Raw genomic sequence first — 25,178 nt, 5'->3', positions numbered from 1 at the left:
AAATGGTTCTAAAACCGGTTCATGGATTAAATCACTTTCAAAAAAGTGACTGCTTGTATTTTTACGCATTTACACTGAATAAAGAGTCACGGATTCTTAAACATCCGTAATTTTGAACGATACTCATTACTTCCATGTGTCGGCCGTGAAATGGAAATCATAGAAATTTTTTCTAGAGTATCATTCAACAACAGTAAAGCATTTTATATTCTCAAAGTGATGAGCACAGTACCGCCGCGGCAGCTGCTGTCACGGTTTTGCGTGTCACCGTTGGGCAGCGACCATGCTAATCTTTTCTGTATCGTTCCAATTTCAGTATACGTACAGTCGTCGACAAAACGAGCGAGACCCCTCGCCTTTTCGTTATGCTGATCCGCATAGCTTTAAAGTCTGCTACACAGCATAACAGGCAAGGCGACGAAGTGCTACCAACATACTATGCACAGGCATGAAATTGAATAACTATCCGAACTCTGTCAGACTGTTTTCAATCATGTGTAAGACTATATTAATGCTGATTAGTGTGTTAAACACAACACGTAAATATAAGATATAAATGAAAGAAGAAACGCTAATTAGTATGAACCGTACCATTAAAAATGAATTTCAGCTTATCGAGATGACATAACTGTTTTAGTAAGACAAAGTACCCCACATCGTTACGAATGCACATTCGGCCGCGAAACGGTCTGTGTCAACGTTCAGACCAGTCATACTGGATTACCGTTGCGTAAATTTTCTTTACATAAACAGCCTTATCTTTAGATTGCGTTCACATAGAAGCTCACTTTTTTACATCACCAAGGGACCGTATACGCAGGAAGTGCGATACATTTCCGCTTATTATGTCTACCCGTACTCGAGGTAAACGGGTTTTAACGGTTGGGTAGAAAGATAGACGGTCAAGAAAGTGAGACTTGTAGGGTTCCATTTTTACCGATTTAGGTAACTAAATCCTAACAACGAAAATACCTACGATAGTTACTGAAGATCAGGGCCGCATAAATAATTCCCCCTACTCTTTATTTAAAATGTTCTAGTTGCAGTCGATACATCAACATATTAATCGTAGCTACGCTTTCAATCCAAATCACGTTTACAGGAAAGCAAATAAAATCCATTTGCCTATACACGTGGTAATACAGATCCTAGTATTAATGCCACCACATTTTAGAAGTGCAAGTATTCCCATGGCTTAAGAAACACTTCGGCTAATGAACGTTTCCTGGCTGTGGCGAGTTTAATGGAGAATTCGAAACATTGTAGAATACGTTTGGCAGCTATGTCGCCGTTTATTTCCTGGGGTGGTGCAGAATTATCCTACTACATTTAATCGCTAATAACAGTATTTGGTCTTTCGATAAACATCCCTAATGATTGTCACATAAGCGGGGACATAAAGGTAGAAAATTCATGTTTTTGAGTCCAGAAAGCTCTATGCAACAAAAACTGTAGATCATTTTGCCATTCTCGTTGCGAAATTTCCTGCTTATTCGTGTCTGGGGTAATAATAGAAGGCTGTTTGCCTGGGTTGTCTGCTAACTTAGTGAAAGGTGTTTGCTACTGCAAAGGAGGTTTGGTTTGTTTTCGGTTCTAATCTCGATGGAGGCAGATAGACTATCAATAAAGCAATTTTAAGAATTTCTCGGTCCCCCAATACGTTTTCTTGCTACGTTTATTCTGTACCGGCGCCCTGTGGATGTCAATATGAAACTCTTGTAGAATTTCATACTTGTTACTGCCTACTTTTTCCGCTTCTGTCAATAATTGAATTGATTTTTAATTGAATTTCGTTATGAATCTTCACGCATTGCTAAATTTGCACACTTTCATGGTAGGTCAGCAACGGTAATCCAGTATCACTGGTCTGAACATTGACACAGACCGTTTCGCGGCCGAATGTGCATAATATTTTGCTAATTCGTATCGATCTGGGGTACTTTGCCTTGCTAAAACAGTTATGTTATCTCGATAAGCTGAAATTCATTTTTATTAGTACAGTTCATATTAGTTAGCCTTTCTTCTTTCATTTATATCTTAAAATTACGTGTTGTGTTTAACAAACTAATCAGCATTAATATAGTCTTAGACATGATTGAAAACAGTCTGACAAAGTTCGGATAGTTTTTCAATTTCACGCCTGTGCATAGTATGTTGGTAGCACTTCGTCGCCTTGCCTGTTATGCTGTGTAGCAGACTTTGAAGCTATGTGGATCAGCATAACGAAAAGGCGAGGGGTCTCGCTCGTTTTGTCCACGACTGTACGTACAAAACGAGTAGAATTGCGTTCAGACGATGGACTGTTTATCGCTAGACCACGAGCATAGATGCAGCGTTCCAAGTCGAACGGAAGACAAGAATTCTACCAGGCTCTGCCATGGTCTACATTGTTTTCAGATTATGCAGATAGTTGGACTTAGAGTATAATCAGTGTAGCTAGTTTATTTGTCCCCTGTCGCGATCGGCGCAGACGTACACTCGGTAGTGACCAGCTGCCAGCCAGGTTCCATGTCAAACTGTGTACCTGCGTGGACAGAACTCGTAACGAGGATTGCAGAGGTCTGCAGACAGGCTGCACTGCTGCTCTTACATCTGCTAGTAGGCTATCAAGAATCTGAGGGGTGTCGAATTGGTTGCCTATTTGTAAGGACCTAGAACTTCGTCACAGGTTGTGTCTGTTCATGTACGTTTTTAAAGTGCTTAACAAAGGTGAGTACGTTGCACCGAGTTTGCTGAACTAGGAAGTCTTACAAGAGCTCTTTGCCGATTTATTCACACATGTGTGAATGTCGCACCCATCTCCGATCATGCCACAGGAGCGCGAGAAACACGAGGGCTGAAGAAGCATTAGCACCGTGTGCTGCTTCGCTTTCGCGTTCAAATTTCGTGGAATGATTTCGAACTGGCCCTAGTGGTTCCAACCTGTACACAACCGTCATACCTTAGTAAAAGATCTAGCAGCGAACCCGAGAAAATTATGGTCCTACATAAAATCGTTAAGCGGGTCTAAGACTTCCATTCAGTTCCTTGTTGACCAGTATCGGGTGGCAGTTCAAGATAGAAACATGAAAGGCGAAATTTTAAAATTGGCCGTCAAGAAATCGTTCACTCATGAGAATCGTAAAATCATACCGCCATTTGACTCCCGGACGGACTCCTGTATGGGCGACATAATAACAAGCATCCCTGGCGTAGATAAATAACCGTAAGATTTTAAATCAAATAGGTCACCAGGTCCGGATGGAGTCCCAAGTCGGTTTTACAAAGAGTACTCTATGGAATTGACCCCTTACCTATCTAGCATTTATCGCAAATCACTCGCCCAGTACAACGTCCGAGGAGACTGGAAAAAAGTGCAGGTGACTCCTGTATTTAAAAAGTGTAAAAGAACGAACACGCAAAATTATATACTAACTGCAGTTTTCTGCAGGATACTTGAATATATTCTCAGTTCGAATATAATAAACTTTCTGGAGACTGAAAAGCTTATGTCCACGAATCATCATGGTTTTAGAAAGCATCGCTCGTGCGAAACAGCTTACTCCTTCCTCACATGATATACTGCGAACTATGGATGAAGGGCAACAGGTTGATTCCATATACCTAGATTTCCGGAAAGCATTTGACATGGTGCCCCATTGCAGGCTGTTAACGAACATACGAGAATATGGAATAAGTTCACAGATACTTGAGTGGCTCGAAGACCTCTTAAGTAATAGAACCCAGTGCGTTGTCCTCAACGGCAAATATTCATTAGAGAAAAGGGCATCGTCAGGAGTGCCCCAGGGAAGTGTTCTCTGTATACATAAATGATTTGGCGGCGGAGGCGGGCAGCAATCTGCAGGTGTTTGCCGATGATGCTGTGATGTACGTTAAGGTGTCAATGTTGAGTGACTGTAGGAAGATACAAGATGACTTACACAAAATTTCCTGTTGATGTGATGAATGGCAGCTAGCTCTAAATGTGGGAAAATGTAAGTTAATGCGGATGAGCAGGAAAAACAAACCCATTATGTTCGGATATAGCATTAGTAGTGTACTGCTTGACACAGCTCGTTTAAATATATGGGCGTAACGTTGCAAAACGATATGATCTGGAGAGAGCATGTGTGGATTGTGGTAGGGAAGGTGATTATTGGGAGAACTTTAGGAAAGGAAGTTCATCTATAAAGGAGATCGCATACAGGACGCTGGTGCGACCTATTATTGAAAACTGCTCGAGTGTTTGGGATCCGTGTTGAAGGAGGATATCGAAGCAATTCAGAGGCGGGCTGCAGGATTTGTTACCGGTAGGTTCACACAACCCGTAAGTTTTACGGAGATGCTTCAGGAACTCAAATGGGCATCTATAGAGGGAAGTCGATGTTCCTTTCAAAGAACTCTACTGAGAAAATCTGGAGAACCGGCATTTGAAGCTGACTGCCGAATGATTGTACTGCCACCAACATACATGGCGCGTAAGGACCATTAAGATAAGATACGAGAAATTAGGACTCATACGGAGGCCTACCACAGTAGTGAAACTTTATCTGACAACTAGTTCCGCAGATGACGAAGATGTTGAAGAGATATATGATGTGATAAATGAAATTATTCAGATAGTTAAGAGAGACAAAAATTTAAAAGTCATGGGTGACTGGAGTTCGATAGTAGGGAAAGGAAGAGAAGGAAAAGCTGCAAGTGAAAATAGACTGGGCGTAAAGTATGAAAGAGGAATCCGCCTGCTAGAATTTTACACAGAGTATAACTTAAGCATAGCTAACACTCGGTTTAAGAATCATGAAATAAGGTTGTATACGTGAAAGAAACCTGGAAACACTTGGAGGTTTCAGTTAGATTATATAAAGGTAAGACAGAGATTTAGGCATCAGGTTTTAAATTGTAAGACATTTCCAGCAGCAGATGTGGACTCCGACCACAATTTATTGGTTATGAACTATAGATCAAAACTGAAGAAACTGCAAAAAAGTAGGAATTTAAGAAGATGGGACCTGGATAAACTGAATGAACCAGAGGTTGTAGAGAGTTTCAGACAGAGCATTAGGAACAATTGAAAAGTACAATGGAAAGAAATACAGTAGAAGAAGAATGTGTAGCTTTAAGAGATGAAATAGTGAATGCAGCAGAGGATCAAGTAGGTAAAAAGACGACGGCTAGTAGAAATCCTTAGCTAACAGAAGAGATATTGAATTTAATTGATGAAAGAAAAAATAAAAAGTGCACTAAATAAAGGAGGCAAAAAGGAATCCAAACCTCTCAAAAATGAGATCGACAGGAAATGCGAAACGGCTAAGCGGGAATGGCTAGACGATAAATGTAAGGATGTAGAAACACATATCACTAGGGGTAAGATAGATACTGCCTACAAGAAAATTAAAGAGACATTTGGAGGAAGGAGAACCACCTGTATGAATATCAAGAGCTCAGATGTAAAACCAGTCCTAAGCAAAGAAGAGAAAGCAGAAAGGTAGAAGAATTATACAGAAGGTTCATACAGGGGCGGTGCACTTGAAGGTAATATTATGGAAATGGAAGAGAACGTACAGGAAGATGAAATAGGAGATATGGCACTGCTTGAAGAAATTGGCAGACCTTAGTCGAAACAAGGCCCCGTGAGTAGACAACATTCCATTGGAACTACGGATAGCCTTGGGCGAGCCAACCGTGACCAAACTCTTCCATCTGGTGAGCAAGATGTACGAGACAGGCGAAATACCCTCTGACTTCAAGAAGAATATAATTCCAATCCCAAAGAAAGCGGGTGTTGACAGGTGTGAAAATTACCGAACTCTCAGTTTAATAAGTCACGGATGCAAAATACTAACACGAATTCTTTGCAAATGAATGGAAAAACTGGTAGAAGCCGACCTTGGGGAAGATCAGTTTGGATTCCGCAGAAATGCAGGAACGCGCGAAGTAATACTGTCACTACGTTTGTAGCATTTATAGACTTAGAGAAACCGTTTGATAATGTTGACTGCAATACTCTCTTTCAAATTCTGAAGGCGGCAGGGGGAAAATACAGGGAACGAAAGGCTCTTTACAATCTGTACAGAAACCAGATGGCAGTTATAGGAGTCGAGGGCCACGAATGGGAAGCAATGATTGAGAAGGAAGGGAGACCAGGTTGTAGCCTATCCCAGATGTTATACAATCCGTATGCTGAGCAAGTAGTAAAGGAAACAAAAGCAATGTTTCGAATAGGAATTAAATCCAAGGGAGAACAAATAAAAAGTTTGAGGTTTGCCGATGACATTGTAATTCTGTCAGAGACAGTAAAGGGCTTGGAAGAGTAGTTGAACGTAAGGGACAGTCTCCTAAAAGGAGGGTATATGATGAACATCAACAAAAGCAAAACGAGGATAATGGAATGTAGTAGAATTAAATCAGGTGATGCTGAGAGTACTGGATTAGGAAATGAGGCACTTAAAGTAGTAGATGTGTTTTCCTATCTGGAAAGCAAAATAACTGATGATGGTCGAAGAAGAGAGGATATAAAATGTAGACTGCCTATGGCAAAGAAAGCGTTTCTGAAGAAGAGAAATTTGTTGACATCGAGTATAGATTTAAGTATCAGGAAATCCTTTCTGACAGTATTTGCATGGAGTGCAGCCGTATACGGAAATGTAACATGGACGGCAAATAGTTTAGACAAGAAGAGAATACAAGCTTTCGAAACGTAATGCTACAGAATAATGCTGAAGATTAGATGGGTAAATCACGTAACTAATGAGGAGGTACTGAACAGAATTTTCGAAAAGAGGAATTTGTGGCCAAACTTGACTAGAAAAAGGCATCGGTTGGTAGGACACGTTCTGGGGCATCAAGAGGTCACCAATTCAGTAATGGAGGGCAGCGTGGAGGATAAAAATCGTAGAGGGAGACCAAGGGATGAATACACTAAGCGGATTCAGAAGATTTACAGTAGTTGCTCGGAGATGAAGATCCTTGAGCAGGATAGGGTAGCACGGAGTTCTGCATCAAACTAGTCTCTGGACTGAAGACCACAACAACAACAACAACTGGGGCACATAGACAATCGTTTTTCACTGGCTGTATCTGCGAGTGGAACAGGAAAGGAAATGATTCGTAGTGATACAGGGTGACCTCCACCACGCACCCTATGGTGGATTGCGGAGTATCTATGTTAATGTAAATGTCGATGTAGATGTAGAGCAAAAATTGTTTTCGCACTGCACTCTAGAGCGGTTCTATCACGTTCAGTGGGCTTGCTGAAACACGAAGTCCTTAAGAGTAGAGCTGAGTCGTCCGGGGCTAGCCAGCAGTGTCAAAGGTCGTCAAGAACGTCGTCCTGTTACTCATCGCAATGCAAACTGTCGTTTGAGACCTCGAAATGTGTGCGAATCAGCGCCCCGAGGAAAGGGGTAGTTTCATTGAAGCCCTTGATGCTACATTCTAAGGCCTTTTCGTGGTTATCTGGGCGGTGTCGTGTCTTAAGAGTTTTCAACGGCTACCCTCAAGAAAACCCCGTGATTTCAACTCTAGGTGTCTCGGTTCGGACCGTCATCGCAGAGATATTTAAAGAAATGGTGAAATGTGAGTAAGATTGGGTGTAATGACCTTCCCGTCGGGTGACAAGTCCGAGGTGGGCTTGCGCAGAATGGTGGTGAAATGTGGTGCCAATGTGACAGCATTAACCCACATTACTTGTCACATTCACTTCTGAGCTCTGACCTTTTTTCCGCATGTGTCAACATCTTGCTGGTTGAAGCGCCGCCGAGTCCGAGGGTGACGTCTCAGGGCGCACGCTTTTGCACCACCGCAGAGGAAAGTTGTAGGCATCTTTGAGCCAAATTTAACTTACACGTCGCAATGTCAGACACTAACGGTATTTCGTAAAGGCGATTCTTTGATTGTATTGCGCAGTGAAATTACAGGATCGCCGAGAAAATGCGAATGTGTGTGAACGAAGTGAAGACAGAATATGTCGTCATATGTTCGAAAATCCGAAGTGAAGTGCTTCCGAGTCCGTGGGTGACTTTCAATACAACTGACCGCTTCAGATATTTAGGGAATCTTTTTACTAAAGACGTTAGAACTGATATGGAAATATTTCCCCTATGGCAGCAACAGACAAAACACTTTTTAGTTGCATCAAAATCTTAAGAGAAACATCACTTAGCACTAACTTCAAAATTCGCTTGTATCATTAACCATTGTATCGGTAAAATTATACGAATTTGAAACATAAATATTTATAATGAAAACTGGTGAGAAAGTGTTAATATTCTGGGGATAAATACTACGGAAAATTTTGGGACCTGTTATTCATGAAAATGACATGGAATGGACGGCAATAAAAAATAAGGAACTACGAGTGCGATATGAACATCTTTCCATCGCCGAAGTGCTGATGAGTAGCAGGCTGAGCTGGCCTGGTCACATAGCAAGAATGACGGAGAGCAGACAACCCAGGATAGCATTCCGCAGGATGATAGCTGTAGCGAGAGGAACAGGAAGACGCAAAATTAGGTGGCTGAATAACATCCAGACCAATACAGCCAGAATGAACATCTACTCCAAATAGAGAAACAGTGCAGTCGACAGAAAGAAATGGATGATGCTCTTAGAGCTGGTGAATGGTTGACAATGCCCTTACCACATGTAAAATAAAGTAAAATAAAGTAAATGGGTTGTACGACGGGGGCGGAACCGATCCTTGAGGCTCTCCTTCAGTTACATGATTGGATGTGCGATACAATGTTTCACAAATGAAGTTATAAGATGAACATAGTTGTTAGGATGCGCATGTGTTTATTGTTTAAAACTGATACTGGAAAGTCATACTGGATTTTTCGGGGTGCAGGAAGGCAAAGGTAGCGGAATAGCATTTGTTCAGTTATAAAGGGAAGGAGGTGAATGAGGTTTAGGAGTTGATCGTCTGTAGAGTAATTTGCACGGCATCCACAGTGCAAGTGAGGAAAGGGAAGATAAAATTTACGAACTAGGTAATGAAAGTCCTCATACTCCCGTATTTAGCATACAGGCTGGTTTGCAGTAGCAACTTTTCACCGCTTGCATTCAGCGTATTCAACTAGTAGCAGTATAAGACAACCTGTGTGGCTAACCTCGGGTTTCATTCTTATAACTTCTGTCTTGCAGTTTTATTTAATCGTTGGTTTATTTATCTTCTGATACTGGCTTCATTTTTCTGCAGTTCTTCTTCCTGGTCTATCAACACGATATATTTCTTGCAGTGTTCAGAATCTTTAATATCAATTCATACGTAAGATATCCCAATTACACAGACAGTATACAATCCTCAACTGAGTATTTTGAAAAATCTTGAATGAGCAATAGACATAAAGTACATTTTTGTAAAATGTTTATATTTAACAACAAACAACTGCAGGAAAATGGTTCTCTTAGGTGCTATCTACCGATTCGTTGTTGCCTGCCAGTCACCTGCTGGAGAAAAACAGACAATAGCCTACCACACAGCTACCCCTACACCGGCTTCTCGACGTCGAACTGTCCAGTGCCCTTATTGGAATGTGACGTCAGTTGTTACTTGATAACCGAAGTAAGAGAAGTCCATCACCAGAACCGACCAGTTTTGTCGGCCTATAGCAGACTATATTTATGATGCATGAATTCCTAATATTAGAGTCTAGTACTGCTCATATATGTTGGCTGATTCTACATTTGACATCTACGCTATAATACATGTGATAAAACGCGTTGGTAGTTCTACATTTTTATATTTTGCTTCTGTACCTAGCCCACAAACTCCTGTTTCTATTATAACCTAGGTGTTTTGTCAGTTCGAAATGCTGTGTTACCTCGACAGCACCTTCCCGAAATTCTTCATAAAGATGTTGTCAGTAGGGGGCAGTGAGAGGATGAGCACAAGGACCATTGTTACCAGGTTTCCGATGACGTCACGTGCTGTTGCCAGGTTTCCCCCACTCCCCTTCCCCCTCTGACATAGGCTAATTACCCTATGTATACATTGTCGGAAAATTCAGAAGTTCAAAATGGGGCATTGTCACATTGAAGGTAGGTCACTTATGGAGAACATGGAATTCAGGACCACTGCTGGGTAGTCCCCTGATGTGATTGTGGAAGTAAGTCACTTGTGCTAAGCATAGTATCCCCTGGGATGTTGACACAGTCTCCATAATATCAGATGCAAGATGCTTGGACGAAGAGAAGTGACCAGTCTGCTGACCTACTTAATATGTTATCCCTACTTTGATGTGTGCGACTGTTGACAGCAGTCAGGTCACTTATAGCATTGCAGGTTTTTGCCCTCTGACATCACAATTTTCGTTTGTCCACTTTTCCCCTAACTTCAAGTAGCTGCCCCTCTGACATCACAGTTTAACCAAGTTGCTTTGGAACAATTGCGCCCTTTTTTAATTAAACAAACAAGAGCGAAGGGCTTCCCAATCCCCTGTGCTTTGCCCATACTTGAGTCTCCACGGTAACAGACTAGCAACTACTGCACAATATAACTGCGTGCCACTGACAGAGTCTGGGTTGCTGCCACCACTACCGTGCTCTGCCATCAGCTGGGATAGGCAGTCGACTATTCGAGTTCGGCGCAACACCAGACAGGTAATCGGGTGTCGCGTCACCACCGTTCAGGGACAGCTAAGTGCACATGGATGCAGCAAGCATACTACCGATTTGACAGCCAAACACATAAGTGCCGAATAACAGTTCCGATATCCATTATTTGTATACTGTTTATGATTCCATTGCAGACGCAACCCAGTTAACCTAAGTTTAAATGGCAGGGAAAATTCAAAATGTGAGCGTCTTACATATACTTCAAAGTATATTGAAAGATGGTGTTAAGTTCAAAACAGCATATAGCCCTCACACAAGCTGTAGAGGAAATTTCAAAATCAAAGGGGTGATACATACACATGGTCTTGACAGGACTTGTGCAAAGTCAGGTTAGGTGCTAAGCTTTCAAAAGTTACTACAAGAAACGATCGTGTGGGATGTGTGTCAGCTATTAAGACGAGCAGTAATATGCATTGTTCACAGCAAAGCAATAGTCATGCCTCTTTTCCTTTTATTGTTATCTCATCCCCCATTGCCCCATATGCGTAGGTGGTGGTGGCGTTGGTGAGGGGAGGGGGGGGGGGAGTGGGTGCTGTCAGCGGTACAGTCAGCCTACTCTTCACCTCTTCAGACAATTGACAAGAAAATCAAAGAAAAATAGAGAGACAGGTGAGATAAGCCCACTACACATACCATGAATTCTTATGTGGAGCCATGTATCAAACGAATGAAACGTGCTTATACTTATTTAGAAGTCGAAGCCTAATCGTCAAGAACGTGTCAAATGCATGTGACAGCGAACAACGTTCTTTTTACGGGAGCAGATATCAATACTCTACACTTCCACACGGCATTTCAAGAAGGAACTGAACTGTCATCTCCAACGAAGCCCATCACCATCCACTGGAAGTAATAAAAAATATTTCAGTTCTGTGATTCTGTAATTCACGCCACCGCCCGCCTACTCCTCCCCCTTCCCTCTCAACCCAGTGACGTGCAATTCTGATCACACCCCTCTGGTCAGACAGCGATTACAGACGACCACGGTTCAAAATGGTTCAAATGGCTCTGAGCACTATGGGACTTAACTTCTGAGGTCATCCGTCCCCTAGAACGTAGAACTACATCTACATCTACATCTACATTTATACTCCGCAAGCCACCTAACGGTGTGTTGGGTGGCTAACCTAACGACATCACACACACCCATGCCCGAGGCAGGATTCGAACCTTCGACCGTGGCGGTCCCGCGATTCGAGACTGTAGCGCCTAGAACCGCTCGGCCACCCGGGCCGGCAACCACGGTTGTTATCAGTTTCGATCATAAGTGATTATCATGCAGTGGTACCCCTCTTAACAATGTGGGACTTACACACAGTACATATAGGGTGACAAAAGTCATGGGATATCTCCTAACACCGTGTCGGACCTCCTTCTGCCCAGCATAGTGCAACAGCTCGACATGGCATGGATTCGACAAGTCGTTGGAAGTCCCTGCGGAAATACTGAGACATGCTGCCTCTATAGCCGTCTATAACTGCAAAAGCGTAACCAGTGTAGGATTTTGTGCACGGACTGATCCTTCGATTTAGTCAGCAGCAGGTGGGACTGACGGATGACATCGAAAAAGTTCAAATAAGAGCAGCTCGTTTTGTATTATCGCGAAATAGGGGAGACAGTGTTACAGACATGATATGCGAATTGGAGTGGCAATCATTAAAACAAAGACTTTTTCGTTGCGACGGGAACTGCTCATGAAATTTCAATCAACGGTTACCTCCTCCGATTGTGAAAACATTCTGTTGGCACCCACATACTTAGGGAGAAATGATCATCACGATCAAATAAGACAAATCAGGGCTCGCACAGAAAAATTTAAGTGCTTGTTTTCCCGCGTGCCGTTCGAGAGTGGAACGGTAGAGAGACAGTTTGAAGGTGGTTCATTGAACTCTCTGCCAGGCACTTTATTGGGAATAGCTGAATAATCACGTAGACTTAGATGTAGATATGTTCCATAAGTGTTGCATGGGATTCATGCCGGACGACCTAGGTGGCCATATCATTCGCTCGAATTGCCCAGAATGTTCTTCAAACCAGTCGTGAACAACTGTAGTCCGGTGACATGGTGCACTGTGAATCCATAAAAGTTCCATTGAATGGAAACATGAAAACCATGAACGGCAGCAAATGGTATGCAAATAGTTCAACATAACCACGCCACACCATTACTGAGCCACCACCAGCTTGCACACTGCCTTGTTGACTACGTGGGTCCATGTCTTCGTGGGAAGTGCGCCACACTCGAACCCTACCAAAAGCTCTTACCAACTGAAATCGGGAGTCATCTAACCACACAATGGTTTCCCAGTCATCTAGGGTACAACCGATATGGTCACGACCCCCGAAGAAACGCTGCGGTTAATTTTGTCTATTAACAAAGGCAATCGCGTCGGTCGTCTGCTGCCACAGACCATCAATGCCAAATTTCGCGTCACACGTTCGCCGTACGTCCCCCATTGATTTCCATTGTTATTTTATGCAGTTTGCTTGTCTGTTAGCACTAACGACTCTACGCAAACGCCGCTGCTCTCAGTCGTTAAGTGAAGCCGTCACCCTTTACGTTGTCCGTTGTGAGAGTTAATGCCTGAAATTTGGTTTTCTCGCCCCGCTGTTGACGCTGTGGATCTTGGAAGACTGAATTCACTAACGATTTCTGAAATGGAATGTCCCAAGCATTTAGCTCCAACTATCATTCCGTTTTCAAAGTGTGTTAATTCCCGTCATGTGGCCATAATTGTGTCGAAAGCTTTTTCACGTGAATCACCTGAGCATAAATGGCAGCTAAGCCAATGCATTGCACTTCTATATCTTGTGTACGTGGTACTACCGCCGTCTGTACATGCTCATATCGCTATCGCATGACTTTTCTCCACCTCATTGTACAGCGGCTACTTTTAAAAACTAATCATTCAGTTAGAACGCCACTGTTTTCGATCTATCTCGGTTGTCGAGTCTAGTTCAGAATCACTCCAAACAAATTTCTAGTACTGATCATGATAATGTCTTCTATTACTCTACCACAATATTATTGCACCTGGCCTCCCGTGACCGTTATTGGAAACGCACGGTGAAGTTACAGGGAACAGTTACTAATGGAAATTAATCGCAATGTGTATGATTTCAGCACAGCTGTATGTATACCGTCAAGTGGCTCAGCGTGTCTTCGTGAAATATCACAGTGAATACTTACGGTAAGCTGACCGAAGCGCTCACACTGCCAGGTTCAATAATAGCAAAAAGGGCACAATCGACAGCTGCATCATGTAACAATATCTGACGACTATCACGATTACTAAGTGATCAGTAATATCGATGCAGGAAGCAAGACCTCAGCGCACAGTTCGCGAATCAAATCGCCTTCTCTCATCCAGGACATCGTTAAGCCAAACTGGCCAACTTCGTGCTTAAATCAATGGAAATTCCGCAGCTCTTTAATGTCAGAGACGCTGCACAACGGGAGTACACACTACACTCTGCACCTGAAAATCATATTGTTTACAAGCAGAAACGGAACAGTGGCCGCCAAGCTGTGAGAAATGCTGAACTCAGACATGCCCATACATTAACCGACGGCAGAAATGGACCATCTGTCGTATGGAAAAACCTACGTGGTCTTGGTATAGGCAGAGTAAAAGCAGCAGCTGATCTCATTGTTCCAGCTGAAGGATTAAACGGGTACTTCACTCTACCTACAGATAAAAGTGAACTGCAAACGAACGAAGACTCGCTCAATACTTCGTGGAGGTAAACGACGGTAGCCACGAATATTTTTATTTAAAGCATGTTGCTTGCAATATGCTCAAAACAGCAATCATACATACCAGATCGTGATCTACCGGACACAGTGGCATCACAGTCCGAATGATGAAGTTCATTGGAGAACGACGACTCCCCACTATAAGAATTATCTTTAACGTCCTCTGATAAGTGATCAATACGCATTCTTCCTGCACTGTCCTAGGCCTCGAAACATACACGATGTAACCGGTATAAGCTTCCAAGATTATACAGGTGGTACATCTCGGTGTGCTTGACAAAAGAGTCTAATGAATGTCGTTTTATCACTTCTCTATTTTTTTATTCCTAAAAACCAGATGTTTGTAGGTTTGATACGAGACACATTTCTGTTTACATTGTCAACCGACGGCATACGATGTTGCTTGTCTATTATCTACATCGACGCGGCGGTCGGAGAAAGGTAACGGACGAACCAGAGCAATGTAAACATTGGACGTGTACAACGACGTGACGCGGCGGCTAGGTATTGCCAAAACAAGCAATTTAAACAGCCATTAGGTTGTCAAGGACGTGTAATTCCTTTTACGTAAACAATGAATTAATCAGGCGTTTTCTCTGTTACAATATTACCGTAAGCAAGGTCGTGGTAGTAAACTAACATCAAATAAAATGTTTCCCTTAGCACAAAATTAACCAATTTGCTCGTAATTTGTTGTGCATTAATTACAATCAACTTTTTCTTATTTTTATAACAATAGCGCAACGAAAACTAACTTCAGATTATTTTCCTTCTTTACAACAATACCATAACGAAGATGAAACCCACATAACTTTGTTTCCTGTTACACCAATTCTAAAATAAGTGTTCAGAATGTCCACCATTCGATTCGACACCTGTTCCATTGCCGGCCGAGCGGTTCTAGGCGCTTTAGTCTGGAACTGCGCGACCGCTACGGTCGCAGGCTCGAATCCTGCCTAGGGCATCGATGTGTGTGATGTCCTTAGGTTAGTTAGGTTTAAGTAGTTCTAAGTTCTAGGGGACTGATGACCTCAGATGTTAAGTCCCATAGTGCTCAGATTCATTTGAACCATTTTGAACCTGTTTCATCACGGTGAACTCAGTTTCGTCGCATTCGTTCACACACATGTACATTTATGTTTATGGTATTAGCAGCATCTAAAATTCTCTGCGTAAGTTCCTGCACATTATTTACTTTCTGAGCATAAATATTTTCCTTCATATGGCCCCAAAAGTAAAAATCCAGTGGATTTAAATTCGGACTGAGCGCTGGCCATCGACGTGGACCAAAAAGTCGTATCCATCGTCCTGGAAATCGTCTATTAAAAACATTAGTATTCTATGACCTATGTGGGATGATGCACCATCGTGGAGGAATCACATGTTATGAGGTAAGGCTAACGTAATATTTTCTAATAAAGCTGGTAGCGATGTCTACACTAGAAAAATTCGGTAATTGTTACCAGTCAATCGTGCAGGTAAAACATAAGGCCCAATAATGTAATCATCATTTATACCCACCCACACATTTACGGAAAAGCGGCGCTGAAAATGTGTAGCTACTATTTGGTGCGGATTGTGTACACTCCACGTGTGCATGTTATGGAAATTAGTTATTCCAACGCGGTGAAACACGCTTCATCTGTGATGAGTATTTCGTTTACAAAATAATGCTGCGAACTTCGTAAAAAAAACCACTCAGAGAATTCTCGTCGCCGAGGGGAACCTTGCTCTCTCTACTATTGTATGTGTTGAATATGGTAAGGCCGCAGGCACTCCTCTATCAGAGTGCGATGAGCGACACTGTGCGATACATCCACTTGGCGAGCGATGCTACCAGAACTCTGAGTATAATCTTCTTAGATGTGGTCCTAAATTTGTTCCTCAGCCTCCAATGTACGTTCTTCGCGTTGTAGGCCTCTGCCTTCCAAGAGGGGTGGTATAGAGCCAGTATCTCTCAATCTATGGAAATTAAATACGTACTCGTAAGCTGTATTCGCTCATGATTTATTTAATAATAAAATGAAAGCATATCAGAACACACAACAAGTTTCGCATATAGAAGTAAATGAAAAAGTAAAGGTAACTACTGTACTTTGTTCGAATAAGCTGCAAAATAATCGAGTAAAAGTAGAGAACTATGATGATACAAACCTTTGGTGAATGGTAACAAATGTCGATCGTCCTGGAAATCTTCGCCGTGGGAAGCATTCTCGTGCGCTCGCAACACCTTTTGCCTCGCGATAAAGTAAATGATATCGCATAGGTCACTGATAGTGAATCTCTCTTCCATCCGAAAGTTTAACAGATTTTCAATAACGTCTGCGCAGGTAACTTGACGACTGCCGACGGTCGGCGTGCTACAATGACAACCACGCAGGACGTTGTTGCTTACGTGTTTGCGACTCACGCTCGCGATGTCAATACGCACAGCGATAAGTAAACTAACCTTTGGCTTACGTAAGTGTACCTGTGTTGGGGGAGAGATAGAGCAGGCACTCCGTAGAGTTTTGATCCTGTTCAATGAACTCTCTCCGGCGGCCGCGATTGGTAGATGAATTTATAAAGCGCCCTGGCTAAGGAATGTAGTGTTAAGCTCCGCTAGGTTATAAGATACAGTAACTACATTGTACAGTAGAAGCTGGAAAGCAGTTTGTAGAGAAATTAAAACTGTGGAATTACTATATTTAACGACAATTCGTTTGCTGGAACGGTTAACTTACATGTAAGCTTCATGAAAATCGACTGCACAGACTCCAACACTCTTTACGATTCTCTAACCAGCTTGCCGAATTTATAAAGTGCCGTATCTAAAGAAGGAGACACTATTAGGCTACGATTAATAACTACTTTGTTATCCTCTACGCTAACACACATTAGCAGAGTTGTAAGAAATGGTAAGTGGCAGATACAAATCCTGTTTGTGTGTGTATGTGTGGGGGAGGGGAGGGGAACGGGGGGGGGGGGGGGGACACGAGTATCTGTGTGAACAGTACCTTACCACTACTGACTTATTGTGGTGCGGTCATGATATACCCTACAGCTTTCGTGGAATGTGAAAACGTCGAATGTGAAAATGATGAGCGTTTCGTGCGTTTGATAGTCCAGATGTATCTGCTGAATTGAATTACGCCTCATGGTGACATGCACTGCAAAGGCAGACGCTAGTACGATCAGTCTAGAGTACATGACAACAGATATCGAACGAAAGCAGAGACATAATGGTAGGCTTATAGCAGGGGCAACAGTCTGGATGATTGACTGATCTGGCCTTGTAACAATAACCAAAACGGCCTTGCTGTTCTGGTACTGCGAACGGCTGAAAGCAAGGGGAAACTACAGCCGTAATTTTTCCCGAGGGCATGCAGCTTTACTGTATGGTTAAATGATGATGGCGTCCTCTTGGGTAAAATACACTTAAAATAGTAAAGGAGTTTTGCTATTTGGGGAGTAAAATAACTGATGATGGTCGAAGTAGAGAGGATATAAAATGTAGACTGGCAATGGCAAGGAAAGCGTTTCTGAAGAAGAGAAATTTGTTAACAGCGAGTATAGATTTAAGTGTCAGGAAGTCGTTTCTGAAAGTATTTGTATGGAGTGTAGCCATGTATGGAAGTAAAACATGGACGATAAGTAGTTTGGACAGGAAGAGAATAGAAGATTTCTAAATGTGGTGCTACAGAAGAATGTTGAAGATTACGTGGGTAGATCACATAACTAATGAGGAGGTATTGAATATAATTGGGGAGAAGAGGAGTTTGTGGCACAACTTGACGAGAAGAAGGGACCGGTTGGTAGGACATGTTCTGAGGCCTCAAGGAATCACAAATTTAGCATTGGAGGGCAGCGTGGAGGGTAAAAATCGTAGAGGGAGACCGAGAGATGGATACGCTAAGCAGATTCAGAAGGATGTAGGTTGCAGTAGGTACTGGGAGATGAAGAAACTTGCACAGGATAGAGTAGCATGGAGAGCTGCATGAAACCAGTCTCAGGACTGAAGACCACGACAACAACATAGCATTTATACATAGACCAGGCGAAAGTGTAGAGGTGTGACGTGAAATTCACTTCTTTAGGTAAAATTTTCATCGATTTCAGCATAATGTTGGCCAATTTGGATTGACGGAATGCTGGATGAGCAAAGAGGGTTTGTTTCGCGAGCTGTGCACTGTGTGCTTGCTTCCAGCATGAATGTTACAGGTAATTGCATTAGTGACAGCTGTCAGATAGCATCACTTGTGTGCAGCTGTCGGTTGCGCCTTTTTTTCCTCCTATTTGGTACCTAATCCTTCTCTATAACGTCTCTTGAAAAGTATGCCTGCTGACCTGCAAATTGTTGTCTTCCCAATACGAAGTGGAACGCTTTTCTGTACTCTAAACGTGTTTATAAAGAAGACACTGGCGTAACTAGTTCTAGAGAGACTGCGATGTAGGTATGACAACCGCGATCGATCGAAAATAGGGGAATCCTAAACCAATAATTATTGAACGTGTGGACTACACAGTGTGCATGTCCCACATTGCTAGCAGACGTACCATTTCATGGCAATCGCTTATCAGCACGATTCATAACCGCAGCCGGCTGTAATCATGCTGTGGACAGATAGGTGTGCCGACCAGAGTGGCCGAGCGGTTCTAGGCGCTTCAGTCTGGAACCGCGCGACCGCAACTGTCGCAGGTTCAAATCCTGCCTCGGGCATGGATGTGTGTGCTGTCCTTAGGTTAGTTAGGTTTAAGTAGTTCTCAGTTCTAGGTTACTGATGACCTCAGCTGTTAAGTCCCATAGTGCTCAGAGCCATTTGAAAAGAGAGGTGTGAGCTTTCAACACTTGCGAGATACAGTGGGGTGTGTAAATCACTCGACTGCAGCGTATTTACAGAGGTGCGCGTCATTCGCGTGTACTGGGACCATCTCATCCTCGACTGCATATACACCCAGTAGATGGCGGGGGGCTTCGTTGGTGACGGGTATTCAGCTTTTCCTTGCTTAAATGTGATGTACAAGTAGAGTATACACCATTACTCTTGGAAAAAAAATACAAACTCTTCATATAGATTTGTCATGGCTTCAATGGTTACAATTCGACTTGTAAATAAGTATAAGTCTGAAACTTCCTGGCAGATTAAAACTGTGTGCCGGGCCGAGACTCGAACTCGGGACCTTTGCCTTTCGCGGGCAAGTGCTCCGCCAAATGAGCTACCCAAGCACGACTCACGCCCCATCCTCACAGCTTTACTGCTGCCAGCATCCCGTCTCCTACCTTCCAACTTTACAGAAGCTCTCCTGCGAACCCTGCATAACTAGCACTACCCTAAGGACATCTCCCACATCCATGCCCGAGACAGGATTCGAACGTGCGACCTGACTGCAGTGAATAGCAATACACATCAGATTTGGAATAAGATGTTATGTAGGGTAGCAGACTGGTTACTTCTCTTTGTCCTATCTTCTTGGGTTCTGGTATCATAGAGGCTATGGCAGTATCTCGGGAAATTCTATACAAAATGACGTTCTTCTACGACATCAGGGGAAAACACAGTGCACGTCTCGCATTCTGTATTTACCACAAGTGACCTATTTCTACCAGCATGACAATGGATTTTTGAATTTCCTACAAATTTATACTTACTAGGGAAACTCCCCATCGCAACCCCCAAAGAATTACTGGTAAAATGACAAAGTGAGTAGCCTGTCGAAAACAGAATCAGATCAAGCATGAAAACGGGAAGAAGATGTACTGAACTTTGAGAACGAAGCAAAATAGAAACAGTGAACACTCTAAGCTAAAGACATATAACATCTAACGAAATGCGAGAATAATGGTGTTGTGGTTGCATGGTCACGGTGTCGGACTGCAGAGTCGGAGATCAGTGTTCAAACGCCGGCCGCGGTGGTCTAGCGGTTCTAGGCGCTCAGTCCGGAGCCGCGCGACTGCTACGGTCGCAGGTTCGAATCCTGCCTCGGGCATGGATGTGTGTGATGTCCTTAGGTTAGTTAGGTTTAAGTAGTTCTAAGTTCTAGGGGACTGATGACCATAGATGTTAAGTTCCATAGTGCTCAGAGGCATTTGAACCAGTGTTCAAACCTCCCTCGTGCCCTTTTCTTTTCACAAACCTTTGAACTGTCCATCAGATCATTGACGTGTCTTTTCTCCTTCAGTAGTCTTGGCAATTGTCATACTACACATAGCTCATAGAATGAGTAATGTGGTAAGAAAATATTACCGTTGCAAGTAAATTTGATGACAAGTGACAGCAGGCGAGATGCCATGTACACCTCTAACAGAAGTGATAACAACAAATCAACGGGTGTGAACTATATTACAACAAAGGAATTCAAGAGTCCAAACTTCCAAAGCGAACACGTGATACTTGTGTAGAACAAATAGGAAATAAATACGTCTGGAGGAGCACACCTCGCTGTTGTAGACATACATTACACCTTGACACAGGAACAAATCTGAATACAGCGAACACACACGTCAAGGACTGGAAGGAACATTGCATAATTTTGTGAAAAAAAATTGCGATAGAAGGGAGATTTGAACCCATATCCTCTCCTTCTCAATCCATAGCCACGTTCACACCACCGCGACGGCATTGCTATTGAAATGCATTAGTTATTGCCCATCTTGAACTCGGACCATTCAATGTTTCTATTTTGCTTCTTTTTTCACAGTTCAATACACCTTCATCCTGTTTCATGCTTGATCTGTGTCCGGTTTTTGCCGTGCTATCCACAGGACCATGTTACCACTAAAACTGAGGATGGTGCGATGGGAAGCTTCCCTTGTTAGGAAATCAGCCCCACTTCCATAGTGACGTCTGACGAATGCAGAAAAGATGCCTGTTTTTATTTTTCTGACAGTTTTCACAGTGATGTCTGGGGAATGCAGAAAACGATGGCTATTTTTATTTTTCTGCCAGTTTTTGAATTTCCTCCCTTTTAGGCGTAGGACAACTGGTCTATCTCAGAGAGTTTAGGGAGGGGCAAAGGGGAAATCTGGCAACAGCACATGGCATTGTGAGGAATCTGGCAACAATATGCTCTGTGCTCGTTCTCTCACTGCCTATCTACATTTGTCCCTTCTTCACTTGCATCTACTTTCTACTCACACTGCAGCGCTTCCTTCATATTCACGAACTCGCATACAGTCTATAAATTTTCAGTATTATGTTTGTTTGGGTGGCCGTTTTGTAGTTTTGTCCTAAAAGTGCTGTGAATTAGCTCCGTCTGATAGGACTCAAACTGTGTGAGGTGCCACGGGCACAGTGGGGGTTCCATTTTTTTCCCTATGCTGCATCTGGATTACTAGGTCCCACCATCTAATAAGTTCTGTGCTTGCCATAGAGCTCCATTCAGTCCACATAGCTAGAACAAATTGCACCCATGCGCAGCTCTCATGCTACAGAGCACGGTCCATGGGTTCTGTTGCCCATGCAGCATCATGTGGAGGTGGGGCCTTGTAGAGATCTCTTGCCATCTTCCCTTGTGTAAATGACAGCTGTATTGTACTTATAAAACTGTTATGTATCGTATTGGAAACAATAAAAACAAACAAAAACAGATTTAAAAAGTCAAAATTGACCAGGTTTCGACGCTACTATGAGCGTCGTCTTCAGAATAAAACTAACTGTTCTAAAACATAATAGGTATATAAGACAGTAATAAACTAAAGTGTGTACTGACTGTAAAGAGATGCAGTACTTACAAGTCACATTGTAGAAAAAATCTAAGCCGGAAAGGCGACGTCATGACAAGTTGTAAATAAGATAAGATGGCGAGCCGCTAAGGGCTGCTCGTACCTGAATGAACACGGGTTGCAACAAAACTGAGGTGCCCACGTTAGAAAGTGTGGGCAAGTAAACATGGTGTTGCTACGAGCGCCATCTAGTAGCCGCAGAAACAACTAGGCTACTGTACATTCAAAATTAGACACATGAAATTGTAATGAAGCTGATTCAGGCATAACGTAAGCACTAATAATAATAAGATGAAGTTACATATTTATCTGCTTTAAACAGAGATACATTTTGTAACGTAAAAAAACCGTCAGTTATGTCATACAAGAAAACAGCAAAGACGTAACAGGAAAATAACCTTTCGGCAAACTGCATGAGGAAATCTGAATCAAAGATCAAGCAACGGCTTTACACAGTCGAAAAAGTTTTTATTTCGCAGCTGCAGCTGTTCGTTAAGAATGAGGCCATCATGACGAGATAGATGTTTGAAAAGCTCCAATTCCTCTAAAACAACTAAACTACGCCCCTTCTTTTCGGTATGCAGTATATTGCTATCGCCAATGGCTTTAGGCACGTGTCCAGTAATTAAGAGATTATCGGCAAAGGATGAATTTAGGGGACTGGTGCCGTTTTTTCTCAAAAGATGTTCTTTATATCTGATGGTGAAAGCACGTCCAGTTTGCCCTATAGAATAGTAGGAGCAGGTATCACAGATGATCTTATAAACGACAGAACTTTCTGTAGGGGAGCGAATGGATTTCAAATTATGAATGAAGTTTCTCTTCAGTTTGTTATTAGTAGAGAAGGCGACATTGCAGTTATATTTGTTGCGAAGCATGCGCTGAATCTGATAGGAAATGGGTCCTACGAAAGGAATAGAAACACGTTTTTTTGGGTTAACTTCAGCGCGTGAGGTTTTGAGCGTAGTAGTTCCCGCAATTTTCTTTTTCAGGATATCGTCCACTATGTTAGGCGTGTATTCATTATTGACTGCTATGGTTTTAAGTAAATTGATCTCCTCATTAAACTTTTCTGTTGAAAGTGGTATAGAGGTGACTCGGTGGACGGCAGAGTGAAAAAAGACCATTTTTTGAGACTGTGGATGAAAAGAGGAAGCAGGCACGATTTGGTCAGTATACGTTTCTTTTCGAAAAATATTGAAAGTGATGTTATTGTCTTCTATTGTAAGCGTCAAGTCTAAATAATGTAATTGGTGGTTTTCGTTTTCGAGTTCAATAGTGGAAGAAATTTTTTCATGGAGGTCGTTAAAAAGTTTAAATATATGATCAATGCAATCGGCGGGTCCGTTATAGACGACTAGAATATCACCAACGTATCTTGTGTAAGAAAGGATACGTAGTAGAGCGGCTGAGAAACGGTTAAACAGCTTTTTTTCCAAGGAATTGATAAAGATGTCGGCAAGGATGCCGGCTAACCTTTAGCGTCGTATTTTCTCAGAGAAGTGCGTTATAGAAATTCGCTGTTTGACAATGCCAGATCGATCGTTCTGTACTGTAACCAACCAGCACATGTTGTATGTCTGGTCTGACACATTCGAGCCACCATTGAAGCTGTGATAGATACCGCAGCAATCGAGGTTCACATGAGGCTCACGTTCTAGCTATAAGTTGTCAACATTCCTGATCCTGTAGGAGTGCCACATTTCGCTTCCATAATCCCCGACTTCTCCACACCATCTGCTTCCAGAGGCTGACCATGCTAATGTATGCACTATGGTCAGAAAGTTGTGAGCCAGCGGTCACTTACTAGAATCGCCGTTACAAGGTCAGAGTAGACGCAGATGCGACCGAGTCTGCTGGTAGAGTGGCTGGTCACATATGTAAAGCGAGGGCGGTCACCAAGAAATACCTCCCAATTCGGACCCCTGCATATCGAACGCCAGCCCGCTGCCGAAGGCAGGTACATTACATTGGTTATGTCTATTCCATCTCGCACAGGGGCAGCTGTTCCACTGCCTCCAGCAGAAGCAGGAAGATGTAAGTAGTAAACCGGCGGAAGTAGAGCAATATCCACGTCCGTCGCCCTGAGCGTATCACGCAGCTGTTGAAGTCTGATATGTGTGCCAGCCATATTGAGATTGATGGAGGCAGTCTTGTAAGCTTGGAGCTGGTCTGCAGACAAAGGGCTCTGAGCACTATGGGACTTAACTTCCACGGTCATCAGTCCCCTAGAACTTAGAACAACTTAAACCTAACTAACCTAAGGACATCACACACATCCATGCCCGAGGCAGGATTCGATCCTTCGACCGTAGCGGTCACGCGGTTCCAGACTGTAGCGCCTTTAACCGCTTGGTCACCCCGGCCGGCGGTCTGCAGACAGTGAGGGCATTTATAACAACAGGGAGCGGATGTTTTAACTGCAGCAGCATATCAACCACGTCGAGCCGCCCCTTTACCACACAATACGTGTTATCGTTCCTGTGCACCGAGGCAACAGTAGCCTGTACATCCTTAGATTCACGGACAATATCATCTACCCATGCCATTGGATGAGTGGTAAGGTCTTCAGAGGACTCCCCAATGTGACGTGGTAGATGCCGGGATACTCCACACGGCACAAGGCGTCGTTTGTCGCGTTGGTAGGTAATCAACAGCAACACGTTCGACAAGACCAAATCGGCGGCCGTCCTAGTGGAAGGACACGCGTCAGAATCCAGCGTGGGAGCGTCCATCAGAAGTACATCGTAGTGGTGAGAGACGGCATCGGCTCGCGACTTTGTTGTGTCATCTCTCGCTTCTTATGCCTCTTTGGGGGCCGCTGTTTCCGAGAGTGTTTCTGTTTCAGATGACAAGAGTTGGTCCCAACGTTTAGGGTCAAAGGTGGCCGTGGGCACAAACATCGCATTAACTTCCAAAACGCATGTGGCTTCACTTCACCTCCTTCTAGAGCCGGTTGGGCGTGAGAGGGGGACTGTGTTATGCGTCGGCTGCCACTCGTCATTCCGTCCTGATAGTGCCGGTTGCGAAAGGTACTGTAAGTACCATGCATCTGACTGGAAGCCGCCCGAAGCGCCAATGCAAACATGGCTGACCAGCACATATGATGATCACCCTGCGTCG

At 43.2% G+C, this 25,178-nt stretch overlaps 1 pseudogene; it reads right to left on the bottom strand.

Annotated features, from left to right (window-relative positions):
* Positions 1–249: 249 nt before the first annotated feature.
* LOC126472279 (U6 spliceosomal RNA) lies at positions 250–340 on the bottom strand (annotated as a pseudogene).
* Between the last annotated feature and the right edge of the window lie 24,838 nt (positions 341–25,178).

The sequence above is a fragment of the Schistocerca serialis genome, chromosome 3 (assembly GCF_023864345.2).
Source record: "Schistocerca serialis cubense isolate TAMUIC-IGC-003099 chromosome 3, iqSchSeri2.2, whole genome shotgun sequence".
NCBI classification, from domain to species: domain Eukaryota; kingdom Metazoa; phylum Arthropoda; class Insecta; order Orthoptera; family Acrididae; genus Schistocerca; species Schistocerca serialis.
This window is presented reverse-complemented; position numbering and strand designations above follow the sequence as displayed.